Below are 14,132 nucleotides of genomic sequence, written 5' to 3' on the forward strand. Positions count from 1 at the left end.
GAGGAGTAACATGAATTTCTCTTTGTTTTTCATCTTGAATTAACAATGCATAAGCTTGATTTATAGAAGGTAAAGGTTGCATCATAAGAGTATTTCCACGAACAGAATCATAGCTAGGGTTGAGCCCCATGAGAAATTGAACCAATCGTCGATCTTCTTCTTGCTCAGCCAGAATTTGAGAAAGTCCACAACTACAGCAAGGAATTACACTCAAAGCATTAAGTTAATCCCAATTAGCCTTTATTTTTGTGAAATATGTAGCAATATCATTGTTACCTTGAGAGATTTCAAAAAGATTATTTTGCAATTGGTATAGTTTTGCACCATTTTCTTGACCGTATCGATCATTCAGTTCAATCCATAATTTGGATGCAGTTTCAGTATACAACACACTTTCACTAATTTCTCTTGATAAAGTGTTAAGGATCCAAGAAATTACCATATCATTGCACCTCTGCCACAGTTCAAGAAGAAGAGGATCAGTTGGCCTTGATGAATTTCCATTGACGAAACTCAATTTGTTCTTTGCAGAAAGAGCTATAGTGATAGCACGTTTCCAGGCTCCAAATCCAGATCCATCAAAGGATTTTGAAACGAGAATTAACCCTGGATGATCAGATGGATGAAGATACAAAGGATTGGATGAATCGATTGATGAATTTGTTGAATTATTAAAAAGTTTCAGGCATGATGAGACGAAAAGAAGATGAAATTGAGTTTGATTTAGAAAAAAATTGAGGAGAAAACGATTCAATTGAGCAGGAGCATCTGCTCTGATACCATGAAATTTGGGAGAATTTTTATATCTGAATTCAATAGCTTACATCATAGCTTATATATACAATGCCTCAACCTAACTAGTTAACAGAATCATAACAAACCCTAACGGACTAACAAACATGACTGAATACTAACGGAAACAATGTAACGGAAACTAAACAATTAACTAACACAAACTAACACCTACCAACTTTGCCTGCATTTGATTTTCTTTTTTGACCTATTTTTTATTATGACTTTCCAATTTTTAAAAAATCTACTTCTTCTTTACTTTTTCCTTTTTTCTCCGACCAGGAAATTCGACGACATTTTCATTTTTAAAATTGACGTCGACCGAATTTCCATAGCAATGCTCGGGTAATTTTACTAGTTGGTTATACAAACCACATGGGTGATTTATTTATTTATTTATTTATTTATTTATAAAGAAACTAATCATTGAAAATAATTTTTCCAATGTTTTCTATTACAAGATGTTAGTACTTAAAAAACTCTATTCAAAGATGTTTTTTTAGGAAAAAAAAACTTGTATCCATTAGGCTGTAGGCCTTATTTTTTTTGTTTTTTCAGAGGTGGTACTTTTATAAATTGTTAAAACTCTATAAGGTTAGTTTGAAACATTAGTTTCAAAGGATCTGTCGACAATTTTGATCTTAGATCCGACTATATAACCTTAATTACATGAAGCTTTTTAGACGGTTTGGTTGGTCCGACCTAACCAGCCAAACCAACACATGTACTCATGTAGCACATCCACTTGCCAAAACTGTTGGTGCACGAAATGTCTGCTGACTACGTCTTATCAAGTCTTGTGTCTAGATAGGCTAAACGGTTGTATAAACGCGATTAAAATAGGGTAGTTTAGGTTTGATAGAACCCTGGCCGTTTGAACAAGCCTGGCCGTTTGAGATTGTCTGGCCGTTTGAGGTCTGGCCGTTTCAACATGAATCAAACGGTCAGCCTATGCCTATATATAGTGGTCATTTTCCAATGGTCAGTAGGAGTTATTGATGTGTTTGTGAGTCGAGGTGTTGTCCAGTTGTATTCAGAATTGTTGTAAAGACTTGCAAACAGTTATAGAAGGAAAAATTGAAAGGAATTGCTGTGTTTGACTTCATTTACGTTGATTCCGCCTTCGTATGTGAAGATGAACTGCTTCTACTGACATTTTAGGACATCAGATCAATCCAACAAGTGGTATCAGAGCTCAGGACGAGGAGTTCATACCGAATACAGCTTGAAATCGCCGGATTATCTCATTTCTACCTTTCTTTTCTGATTTTGACTTGTTGTCACGGTTAAAATGGCTTGAAACGTTCACACATCAAACGAAACATACTGATAATCAATCCTTGAAAGTTTGGAACTAAAATTCGACCTAAAACTAATCGAAATTAACTGGTCCGTGTGAAACTGTTCGGGGAATAATGACGTCATCCGTTTGAAAGTGACACAGACCGTTTGAAAGTGAACCCATCGTTTGAACATATCGTTTGAACAGAGCCATTCCGTTTGAAAATCAAACCTATCGTTTGAAAGTAGTGTATATTCAAACGATCAAGACAGCTATCGTTTGAAATCTGTCGTTTGAAATCTATCGTTTGAAACACTATCGTTTGAAGCCTTGTCGTTTGAAATCAAGTCCCATCGTTTGAAAACTTGATCAACCGTTTGATTACATTCCATTTGAAGTTATTGTTATTTCAAACGGACAAGTCTGTTCCGTTTGAATCTGATATTTTTAAAAAACCAAAATTTTTCTAAGTGTTGTCTGATTTTTCAGGTACATTCACGATGGATGATATTTTCTTGAATCCGTTCAGCGACATGCATGCTTTCACGGGTAGTTCAGGAAACAACGATACTTCTTCAAGCAATGTAGACAAGAGTCCACCTAAAGAAAGAAAGAAGGAAGCTTGGGAGTCTGAAAGCGCATTTGGAACATTTAACAAACCTCCTAAGCTGATGGCTATAGAAGATTACAGCAGGTGGGCAACAAAGTTCGAAGACTGGTTGATGGCATTCGCTTTTCCCAGCTGGAAGAGTATGAAGAATGGATATGCCGAGGGAAAGAAGAATGGTGAAGCATTGAGATCGGCTGAAGAGATTGAGAGTTTTGTGGCCGAGCAAAAGTGTGTGGCATTAATGTTTCAGTCGGTGCGAGAAGACATCATTTCGCTGATAGATTACTCCAATGCTAAAGATTTGTGGGTAAAACTTGAAAAGAAGTGTCTTGGAAGCAAAGAGATTGTAAAAAATAAAACGAAACTTCTTAGAAAAGAGTTCGACATGTTTGGTTGTCTTAAAAATGAATCGGTTTGCAAAATGATTGAAAGATTTGGTCATCTGAAGTTGGAGCTTGCACGACATAAGATCACGTATTCTGATGAAGAAATTGTTGATAAATTGTTCGATTCATTACCAGACGAAGTGGATTGGAGATATTACGCACTGATGTTGAAGAACACTATTGCTCCGGAAAATCTGACTCCAGATGTGGTGATTGAAAGACTTGAAAGCCATGAGCTAGATTTGAAGAAAACATACAAAGTTAATCACTCATCTTATCAGCAAAATCTGGATCTGTACTATCCGAAAAGCTTGATGCCGAAAGCTACTTCTCCGAAAACTGCATTTTCTGCTGAGAATGTTTCTCTAGCAAGTAAAGAAAGCCAAAGCAGTCCAAGCAGCGGAAGCCACAGTGGTTATCACAGTGGATCTACGTCTTCTGCAAATCATTCTGATGCGAAGTTTTCTTGCAATATCGCGATAGATTTGAAGAACGCACAGAATTTTGATGAGGAGTCGGCTAAGCAACAAATGGTCTTCTTGGCATCTGTGTTGGAATCCTACGAAGGGTTGGTGGCTGGTAAGATTGGGAACACAAATCTGACGAAGGAAGATTACGACCAGATAGACCCCGAAGAAATGGAGCTGATCGACATTCGTTGGGCGATGGCAAGTGCTGTTCGACGTGCTCAATGCTTCATGGAGATTACTGGGAGAAAAACGATCGGTGGACCATCTACAAAGTTAGGGTTCGACAAATCAAAGGTGACGTGCTTCAAGTGTAAGCAGAAGGGTCACTTCAAGTGGGAATGCAGAAATGCATACGCTGATGAGTCAGAGAATCCGTTTAAAGATGATTACTACAAAAAGGCAATCTACCATCAAAATAAATCTGAGCCGCCCAGGTTGAAGCAGTCTGAAGATAACAGAGACAAATCAAGGGCTCTGGCTGTGATTTATGATGATGAAGGGTACGATTGGAGTAAAGAAGTTCTACCGGAAGAAGATGCGGTGGGTTACGCATTCATGGCAAGTAATGATGAACCTATTCCGTGGAAAGACGAGCGTACGAAAGAACAGAAGTATAAATACCGGAAGATGATTGCTGAAACCAAGATTATCAGACTTTCTGGTATCTATTTGGAAGCGAGAAGAGCAAAAAGATGGGATCCAGACAGAGAATGCTACCTTGATAGGTATGGAAACATCGCGATTGATGATAAAATGCTAAATATCGAAGCCATCATCAAGGAGTACAAAGAAGAAGATGAATACTGGCAGCACAAGTGGTGGGGAACGCCAACTGAGAAGATGATTGAAGAAGAAAAAAAAAAGGAGAGAAAGGAGAAAGAAGAGAAAGAGAAGAAAGAAAAAGAAGATTTTGAGAAAGCAAAGCAGATTGATACTGGCTTGATTGATACTACGCAGGAGTTGACGGCAGATAACCTGGAAAAGATGGCTGACAAGGTGCTGGCTGCGAAAGCACTTGAGGTAGACCCTAATTCTGTTACTGAGTCAAAGGGGCTAGTCAGTCAAAGTGTGTCAACAAATGCGTCAGGAAACAAGATTGATGGAAATGCTGACTGCAAAAATTGCACCAAACAATGCAATTTTTGTAGCACTGTCACGTATCTTAACAATGAGAAAATCAAGAATCTGACAATAAAAGTTAAAAGTGTTGAGGATCAGATTCTCGGTCGTGACAAAACTGTAAAAGCTTCAACCGAACGGATCAAAGAATTAACGGCTCAAATTGAACTTGATAAAACTGAACGTGAGAAAATAAAGTGTGAAAATGAAAAGTTAATTCTTGAACACCGTCAGATTTCAGAAAAGTTTGAAAAACTTAAGACTATTGTGAAAGATAGTGATGATCGTAATGGCAAAACGTTTAAAGAAAATGAACATCTAAGAGCTGTGGTGAGAATAAAAGAAGAATCAATTAACAATCAACTAGATGAAATTGCTAAACTGAAACTTAAAGTTCAAGAAGCCGAAATTGAAAATGAAAGAATTCAGTTGAAGTTAAACAGCTATAGCTCAGCAAGCTTTGTTTTGCAGCATATTGTTCCTAAACCTATAGGGAAAAACAAAGCTGGCGAGGATGTGTTTTCTGATGGAACGGGTGTAGGGTTTCACAAAGTTCCACCGCCAATCTTAGACAACTACACGAAAAAGCAGTCTAGTTTGGTGGAAATTGAGGAAGAAAGTGATGTTAAACTTCCTGAGAACATTGATGTCACGTTCACGTCTTCCAATGACGAGGGTGTCCAAAATGATGTGGTGAAAAGTGTGGTTGACAAAGTGCTTAAACCGGATTGTGACACTTCAGAGGAGGATGGGTGTTTCTTGGATAAATACATTCCGAAACAAAAGTCCAAGAACAACTTAGATGAAGAATCAAACCTTGTCATGTACAAGATGATGGGTTCGGATAAGTTGTTTTCGGATTCAGAGTTTCCGATGGAGAATGTAAACTTGAACAAATTGACAAATGTTTTCAAACTGGTTGAAGTCGAATTGTCACCGGTGAATAATCTGAGTCAAAAGAAAGATAGGGTTTATAACAAGAAATCTGTTAATCCACCACGCTTTTACAATAACAACAGAAACAACTGGTCGGGTGGTTATCAGGGGGGTAAACCATATCAGAAAAGAAATGTTCCAAACAAGAGGTTTGTCGAAAAGAAAAAGTTTGTGAACAGTTCAAGTTCACTTGCTGATGAAGAAAAAAGAAATTTTTTTAAAATCTAACAAAGAATTTTTTGAGAAGAGAGCTTCACAGGCTCAGTCTGAAGGCACGAGTCGAGTAGCTGATACTCGTACTTGTTTTAGGTGTGATCAGGTTGGTCATATTGCACGAAAGTGTACATATGTGAAGCCTAAGACTGAAGCTGTGAAAGTTCAACAGAAGAAGGTTGATGTGAAGGGTAAAACACCGATGTTTGTTGAGAATAAGAATGTTAAAATTGATAACATCAAAGTGAAAAATGAACCCGTAAAGAAGTTGGTAACTCAAAATGGTAAATTTTACAAAAGAGTTGCATTAACTCAACAGGTGTGGAAACCTAAAATTGAATCAAAAGTTGAGAAGAAAGTTTCAACTTCTGAGGTGAAAAAGGCTGACGAATCATTTACGGTTGATTATGATGCAAATTTTCCACCTCTCAAGGCTGAAAATTTCAAAATTCAAATTGCGAGAGTCAAGGTTACACCTAAGGCTGATGAAGCCTGGGTGGACACCATGTTTGACTAAACAGTTTGAATTGTCGGAGCTTCCTGATTCACGAAGCATGAATCGGCATCTTTCTTAAAGTTGTTTAAGTGATGATTTGTTATGTGCAGGATCTTCCAAAACTTGTATCCAGGTGGATAATGGATAGTGGAGCGTCAAGGCATATGACAGGGAAGACCGCATTGCTGTATGATGTGAATAACATTAATGGTGGTTATGTGGGTTTTACGGGTAATCAAGGAGGAAGGATCATAGGTGAAGGAACGTTGTCGAATGGAGTCATAACGTTTGAGAGAGTTAACTACATCGCTGAGTTGGAGAACAACCTGCTGAGTATCTCCCAGATATGTGACAGGATGTATACTACTCATTTCACCGACAAAGAATGTTTGATCTTGAAACCGGGATTTGTGATACCTGAAGAGTGGATCATCATGAGGGCACCAAGAGTCAACGATCTGTACGTGTTGGACATGAGCGTTGCTACTACAACCACAGGTCAGGCTCATTGTTTTGTGTCCAGAGCAACGGAGAAAGAATCACGGTTATGGCACCGAAAGATGGGGCATATTCACCTAAGGAAAATGAATCACTTGGTGCATAATGATTTGGTCACAGGAGTGCATGTCAAAGGTTTTCATCTGGAAGGGGAGTGCATAAGTTGTGTCAAAGGCAAACAGAAGAAAAAGTCACACCCTACAAAGCAAGTCAATTCAGTTTCAAGACCATTGGAACGTATTCACATGGATTTGTTTGGTCCAGTGAATGTCAAGAGTATAACAGGAGATTCCTACTGTTTGGTCGTGACTGATGATTATTCCAGATTCTCTTGGGTTATGTTTTTGAAATCCAAAGACGAAACGTTTGACAGCCTGATGGCATTGTTTAAAAGAATTGAGAATCTGTACCAGAGGCCGATTTGTAGAATTCGAAGTGATAATGGTACTGAGTTTAAAAACAGTAAGATGGAAGAATTTTGTGATGAACGAGGTATACTGCATGAGTTTAGTGCTCCGTACACTCCGCAGCAAAATGGAGTTGCAGAACGCAAAAAACGGACGCTAATCGAGACAGCCAGAACGATGCTTGCAGATTCCAAGTTACCAATTAATTTTTGGGCTGAAGTTGTTTCTGCTGCATGCTATACTCTCAACAGAGTTCTTACTGTGAAGAAGTTCAACAAGACGTGTTTTGAGCTACTCAATAAACGCAAGCCGAATTTGAAGTATCTAGAACCGTTTGGGTCACCCTGTACGGTGATAGAGCCTAATGGCAAGTTTGGTTCAAAGAACATTGAGGGAATTTTTGTTGGATATTCAAGTCCTACACGGCGTGTCTTTGTTCCAAGCGAGAAGTGGATTATTGATGCAGCGAATGTTGAATGTCAGGTGTACACTATGCCGCCACAGAATCCTGGTGATTCATGGCGTTATCATTATGACAAACTTTGGGATTCGTTTGACATGAGGGAAGAATCTGAGGGAGAAGAAGATTTCTTTGACAAGCTGGATATTTTGCGAGAGTATGAATCGACGCTCAGGTTCCCAGCGGAGTATTCTAGAAGACCTCGGGAAACTTCAAATGATGATGGAGCAGGTCCTAGTAATGCTGGTGAGCATGATGATGAAGTTGCTCCTGGTAATCAATCGGAGGTGAATGATGATCAAGAAGCTGATAACATGCCAGTATTTGACCATGGTGATTCAGATCTTGAGGGGGAGCAGATCCAGTTATCAAGTCAAACAAACCAAGTTGGTGAACAAGATGCAGAGCAGAATGTTACTAATCTGGAGGGAAATGTAGATGTTCCAAGCGAAGTGATGCCGCGAACTCTTTCTAATCATCCAGAGGAGTTAATCATAGGAGAATTGCAATCGGGCGTTCGCACATGACGTCAAATTGACCAGGGCTTAACGTGTTTTTATTCTACAGTAGCACCTTTACAAACTGAATTTTCATTAAGTTGTTTTATCTCGCAGGTTGAACCGAGAACTTACAAAGAGGCGCTTACTGAAGACTCTTGGGTCATAGCGATGCAAGAAGAATTAAGTCAGTTTGAAAAGTTGGGGGTGTGGAAGTTAGTTGATTTGACGGATGGTCAAAGGAAAATCAATACAAAATGGGTTTTCAAATGTAAGAGGGACGACAGAGGAGTGGTTGTAAGGAACAAAGCTCGACTCGTTGTTCAGGGCTTTAGTCAACAAGAGGGGATTGATTTTACCGAAGTCTATGCTCCTGTAGCTCGCCTAGAGGCTGTTAGAATTTTCCTAGCATTTGCGTCTTGGAAGAATTTCAAAGTATATCAGTTGGATGTAAAATCAGCGTTTCGTTATGGGAAGGTCAAAGAGGAGGTTTATGTTGGTCAGCCGCCGGGCTTTACCAATCCGATCCACAAGAACAAGGTCTACTTACTGGACAAAGTGCTGTATGGTTTACACCAGGCCCCGAGAGCTTGGTACGAGACTTTGTCTCAACACCTACTCGCTAACCAGTTCATACGTGGAAAAGTGGATGCCACTCTCTTCACTAAAGTCATTAATGGTCATCTTCTGATAGTACAAATTTATGTAGACGATATAATTTTTGGGTCAACGAATGAGAAATTGTGCAAAGATTTCGAACAGGTGATGAAGCAGAAATTCGAAATGTCATCAATGGGGGAGATGAAATTCTTTCTGGGTCTACAAGTTGAACAACTTCCTGAGGGAATTTTCATTCATCAAACGAAGTACGTGCATGATATTCTAGAGAAATTTGGAATGTCAAGTTCTACTCCAGCTGCTACCCCACTTGCGACTAATCATGGGATTCACCCAGATCTCACCGGAGACAGGGCTGATGAAACGTTTTACCGTTCCATGATAGGTTCTTTGATGTATCTGACTGCTTCACGTCCTGATATCATGTACCCAACGTGCCTCGCAGCAAGATTTCAGTCTAACCCGAGAGCATCGCACATGATTATTGTCAAGAGGATATTACGTTACCTGAAAGGTACTCCGTCATTGGGGTTATGGTATCCTAGGAAAGGCAATTTTACGCTCGAAGGGTATTCCGATTCGGATTTCGGATGCTGCAAAGTCAACGCGAAATCAACAACTGCATGATGCCAGTTTTTTGGTCCTAGATTGGTTACCTGGCAGTGTAAGAAACAAACATCTGTGGCGCTATCTACATGTGAAGCGGAGTACGTTTCTGCTAGCAGTTGCTGCTCTCAGATCCTGTGGATACAACAACAGATGCGCGACTACGGTTTGCAGTTTCTTAACACACCTCTGTTTGTTGATAATGAGGCCGCAATTAACATTACTAAAAATCCAGTACATCACGCTAAAACTAAACATATAGAAATTCGTCATCACTTTATTCGCGATTGCTTCGAGAAAAAGTTGATACGAATTGACAAGATCCACACTGACGAACAAAAAGCTGATTTGCATACCAAAGCTTTTAATAAAAATCGGTTTCAATATTTGTTAAAACTTAATGGTATGAAATTGCTTTCGGTGTCGGATGGGGTTGTAACCGTTGATGAGAGTACTGTTGCGGATGAAGACGAGAGACAATCTGCGATGGTTTGTCGATTTTTTACGTGTTTTGGTATTTAGGGGGAGATAGATAGTTGTACATAGTTTATTTTCAGAAAAATACAAAAACAGTAAAAAATGAAAAATACAAAAACATGATAAAATTGAAAAAGAGCTTGTGTATATAGGGAAAATGATAGTACATCAGCTAGACAATTACAGTATGCTAAAGATTTGGAAAGACAAAATGAGTTAAACAGTCTCACTAACGATGTGTCGGTAGGTTTTCATACATTTAGTAGATTTATTCGGGATATAAACCTAAAATTTCAAACTTGTGAAATTCGTGGGGAACACTACTTGGATATATAGGTAACCCCTGAAATCTCGTTTGAAAGGTCTCGTATTCTGATATACTAGGTGTTTATACTCTATGATGTCTGGGGTATTATTCCGGGACTTCTGCTGAACGGTAGTTCTGACCTAGTCCTTGGCTAATACTTTATCCAAAATGCTTGAAATATAGCATATAGCCCTCTGCTGATTAGACAATAAAATTGATAATCATCTGTTGTAGCTGAAAAGATCCTCTAAAGGGGACATACTGCAAAGTCGAAACTGATATCTCTCTGCTGAACGGAAGTTCTGACCTGAGATCCCTCAGTTCTCGCATTTAACCCCTAATTTATGCACAGACATCATTGTAGTATTCTTGCCTGTAAGACTGAATATTGGGATTCTGGATACGGGAGTATATTCAAGAGGTGGGACACATGAATTGATCTAAGTTCTAAGACACTTAAACAGTATCCTAAATAGATTGAAGTTTGTGTGAGAATTTAAGACGGATCAGTATATCGACAATCGAGGTGAATTGTTTAAATCTGAATATGTAATGTAGCTTAACGGTATTAGTAATTTGTCTGAAAAGCTGATATGATTCCCTGACACGCTCGCCAAAAATAAATTTGTAAATAGTTTACTCTCTGCAATTTAAGTTTTCTGTTATTTCATTTCTTAGTTTAGATCACATTAAAATCCAAAAAGATTTTATTTCTGCTTTATTTTTAGACAAACCAGAGTGGAAAGTTGATTGTCGGATTCTAGAAAGATGAAGCAGATGCAGGAGATTCTGAGCTGAATAATGAGGAGAGCTTACATTGTTGGAAGTTGAATTGTTTCAAAGACAAAAACAAGTTCATTAAATTGATACTTGTTATTTTTAGAATAAGATTGAAAATGTTGTTTTAAATTAGTTTGATTCGTTGAAAGATCAACCAGGGTCATTAAATTGAACTTGGTAGATAAATCAAGTAATCAGGGTCATTAACTTGAACTTGAATACTTGAGCGGATTTCTAGAGCTGATTGAATTTGTGTTTATTGTTTGAAAAGTCTAATGTTATTGGTTAAGTAACAGGTTTGGAAATTTCATTATTCCCACGGAAGCTAATTGTCAAAGCTTGAACCAGAAACCTCAGATCCCAGCATACTGAGAGGGGGAGTCTGTGAAAGGGGGAGTCTGGATCAACATCTAAAGGGAAGACTGAAGATGGAACTAGGAAAAGATTTTGAACCTGTGAAGATTGAGTTGATACAATGAAGAGACAAAGTTGGAGAAAAGACCAAGACTAAAGACTCAGGCACTAAAGACTACGTCAACATCCAAGGGGGAGTCTGTTGGTGCACGAAATGTCTGTTGACTACGTCTTATCAAGTCTTGTGTCTAGATAGGCTAAACGGTTGTATAAACGCGATTAAAATAGGGTTGTTTAGGTTTGATAGAACCCTGGCCGTTTGAACAAGCCTAGCCGTTTGAGATTGTCTGGCCGTTTCAACATGAATCAAACGGTCAGCCTATGCCTATATATAGTGGTCATTTTCAAACGGTCAGTAGGAGTTGTTGATGTGTTTGTGAGTCGAGGTGCTGTCCAATTGTATTCAGAATTGTTGTAAAGACTTGCAAACAGTTATAGAAGGAAAAATTGAAAGGAATTGCTATGTTTGACTTCATTTACGTTGATTCCGCCTTCGTATGTGAAGATGAACTGCTTCTACTGACATTTTAGGACATCAGATCGATCCAACAAAAACACATATATCCTATACTCTTCGATTTCCTATATATTTAATATCATTTCTCAATGATAACTCATGACATTATAGTCTAGTGGTATTTTCTGGGTGAGATAAGGCTTAGGGATCATTTGGTACTGAGTTTGATTCTCACAAAGGCAATTTTTCCAGATTTATTGGGTTTCCTTCTAAATTGGTATATAAACATTAGAGTTAATTATACAAATGGGTCCTGTGGTTTATACATAATTTCGCCTTTGGGTACTAACTTTTTTTTAACAGGTTTAGGTTCTATGGTTTTAATTTTGTAACACCTTTGGGTACTAATACCAAAATTAGTTAATTAATAACTAAAATACCCTTGCATTTTTTTAAGTTTATCAATGTAACACATTTGGGTACTAACACCTAATTTTATTTAATTTTAAATCAATTTTACAAAATCTATTTATTTTTTTTAGAGTAAACTGCCATTTTGGTCCTTGTGGTTTGGTCAGTTTTGCCACTTTAGTCCAAATCTCAAACTTATTACATCTGGGTCCCTGTGGTTTGCATTTTGTTGCCATTTTAGTCCAAAAGTGATATTTGACCAGAATCCTCAAATTAAAACCTCCTGTTTTGTCCATACCCTCAGGGGTATTTTGGTCATTTCAGAAATTATTATAACTAAATATTGATAAATTAAATCTGCCTCTCTCTCTAATATTTGTGTGTTTCAGCTCAACCCAGAATCCCCAAATTAAATCTGCCTCTCTCTCTTCTCTCTCTCTCTCTCTCTCTCTCTCTCTTCTCTGAACTACTACCACCACCACACCACCATCATCCACCAGGTAATCCACCATGACCACCACAACCCCTACGTTACAAATTGGCTCTACAAACGCCTCATTTTGATTCAAACATGCTGATAAACACCATTCCAAAACTCAATTTAAAAAAATCATTTAAAAACCCAACATATTAGCACCACACTATACAAACAAACGAGCATCAAATTGAAACAAATTATTCAGATCTGGAACAAATTCAACAAACAACGAAATCGAGCATCAAAATCCCAACAATTTCAACAAACAAAGAATTTTAGAAATGGAGAAAATCAGATCTAGAACAACCCGATTGCTCATCTTCACAAAACTTGTCGGTGGTTACATCTGGAGCATTCTTCACCTCCGTCTTCTTCTCCGTCTCCGTCACCAAAACCACCCTGTCTCCACCAAAAAAAACCCACCAAAATTCTGGAGGCGGTGGTGTTGAAGAGGCCAAAAAACCGCCGTTGTGGAGGCGGTGGTGTTGAAGAGGCCAAAAAACCCACCAAAATTCTGGCGATTCGCAGCGAGGTTTGGTGGAGGAGACGATTTAGAAGGTGGAGTAGGGTGGAGATTGGTTGTAGGTGGTGGTTACTGGTGAACGGAGATCTATGTCGCCGCCGTTCTCATCAACTGCAACTCAATCCGGTGAACCACCACCTCCTTCACCTGCTCCGCCGGTTCTCATCACGGTGGTGGTGGTGGTGTTCGACAGAGAGGAGAGAGAGAAGAGAGAGATGGGTGTTTGGAGAGAGAAAGATGGGTGTCGTTTTCCGATGTCCGTTCTCATCACGGTGGTGGTGGTATTGGCGGCAGTGGGATGGTGGTGGTGGGGATGATGCAGTGGTGGGGGTGGGGGTGGTGGTGGTGGTGTGGTGGTAGTTCAGAGAAGAGAGAGAGAGAGCTGGTGATGATGAAGATGAACTCAGATGATGTGTGTATATTAATATATATATATATATATTAATTTTGAATTAAGAAAATGTTAAATGAAAAGCAAAATGACCAAAATACCCCTGCACTAAAGGACAAAATAGGAGGTTGCAACAGTAAAAAAGTAGGGTTTTTAAATTTTGGACTAAAATGGCAACAAAATGCAAACCACAGGGACCCAGATGTAATAAGTTTGAGATTTGAACTAAAGTGGCAAAACTGGCCAAACCATAGGGACCAAAATGGCAGTTTACTCTTTTTTTTATTTTCATCTTTTTATTATATCTCTTAATTAACATAAAGTCTATTTATTTTTTTTATTTTCATATTTTTATTAAATTTCTTATTTAACATAAAATCAACAGCAGTATTTTTTTAAATAGATTTTTAAATAAAATCTACTAGCTATATAGTTTTATGTAAATTAAATTTCTTACTCGTTTTAAATAATGTAAATCTTACTCGTTTTCAATTTTGGATTGAA

This window comes from Helianthus annuus, chromosome 12 (genome assembly GCF_002127325.2).
Source record: "Helianthus annuus cultivar XRQ/B chromosome 12, HanXRQr2.0-SUNRISE, whole genome shotgun sequence".
Lineage (NCBI taxonomy): Eukaryota > Viridiplantae > Streptophyta > Magnoliopsida > Asterales > Asteraceae > Helianthus > Helianthus annuus.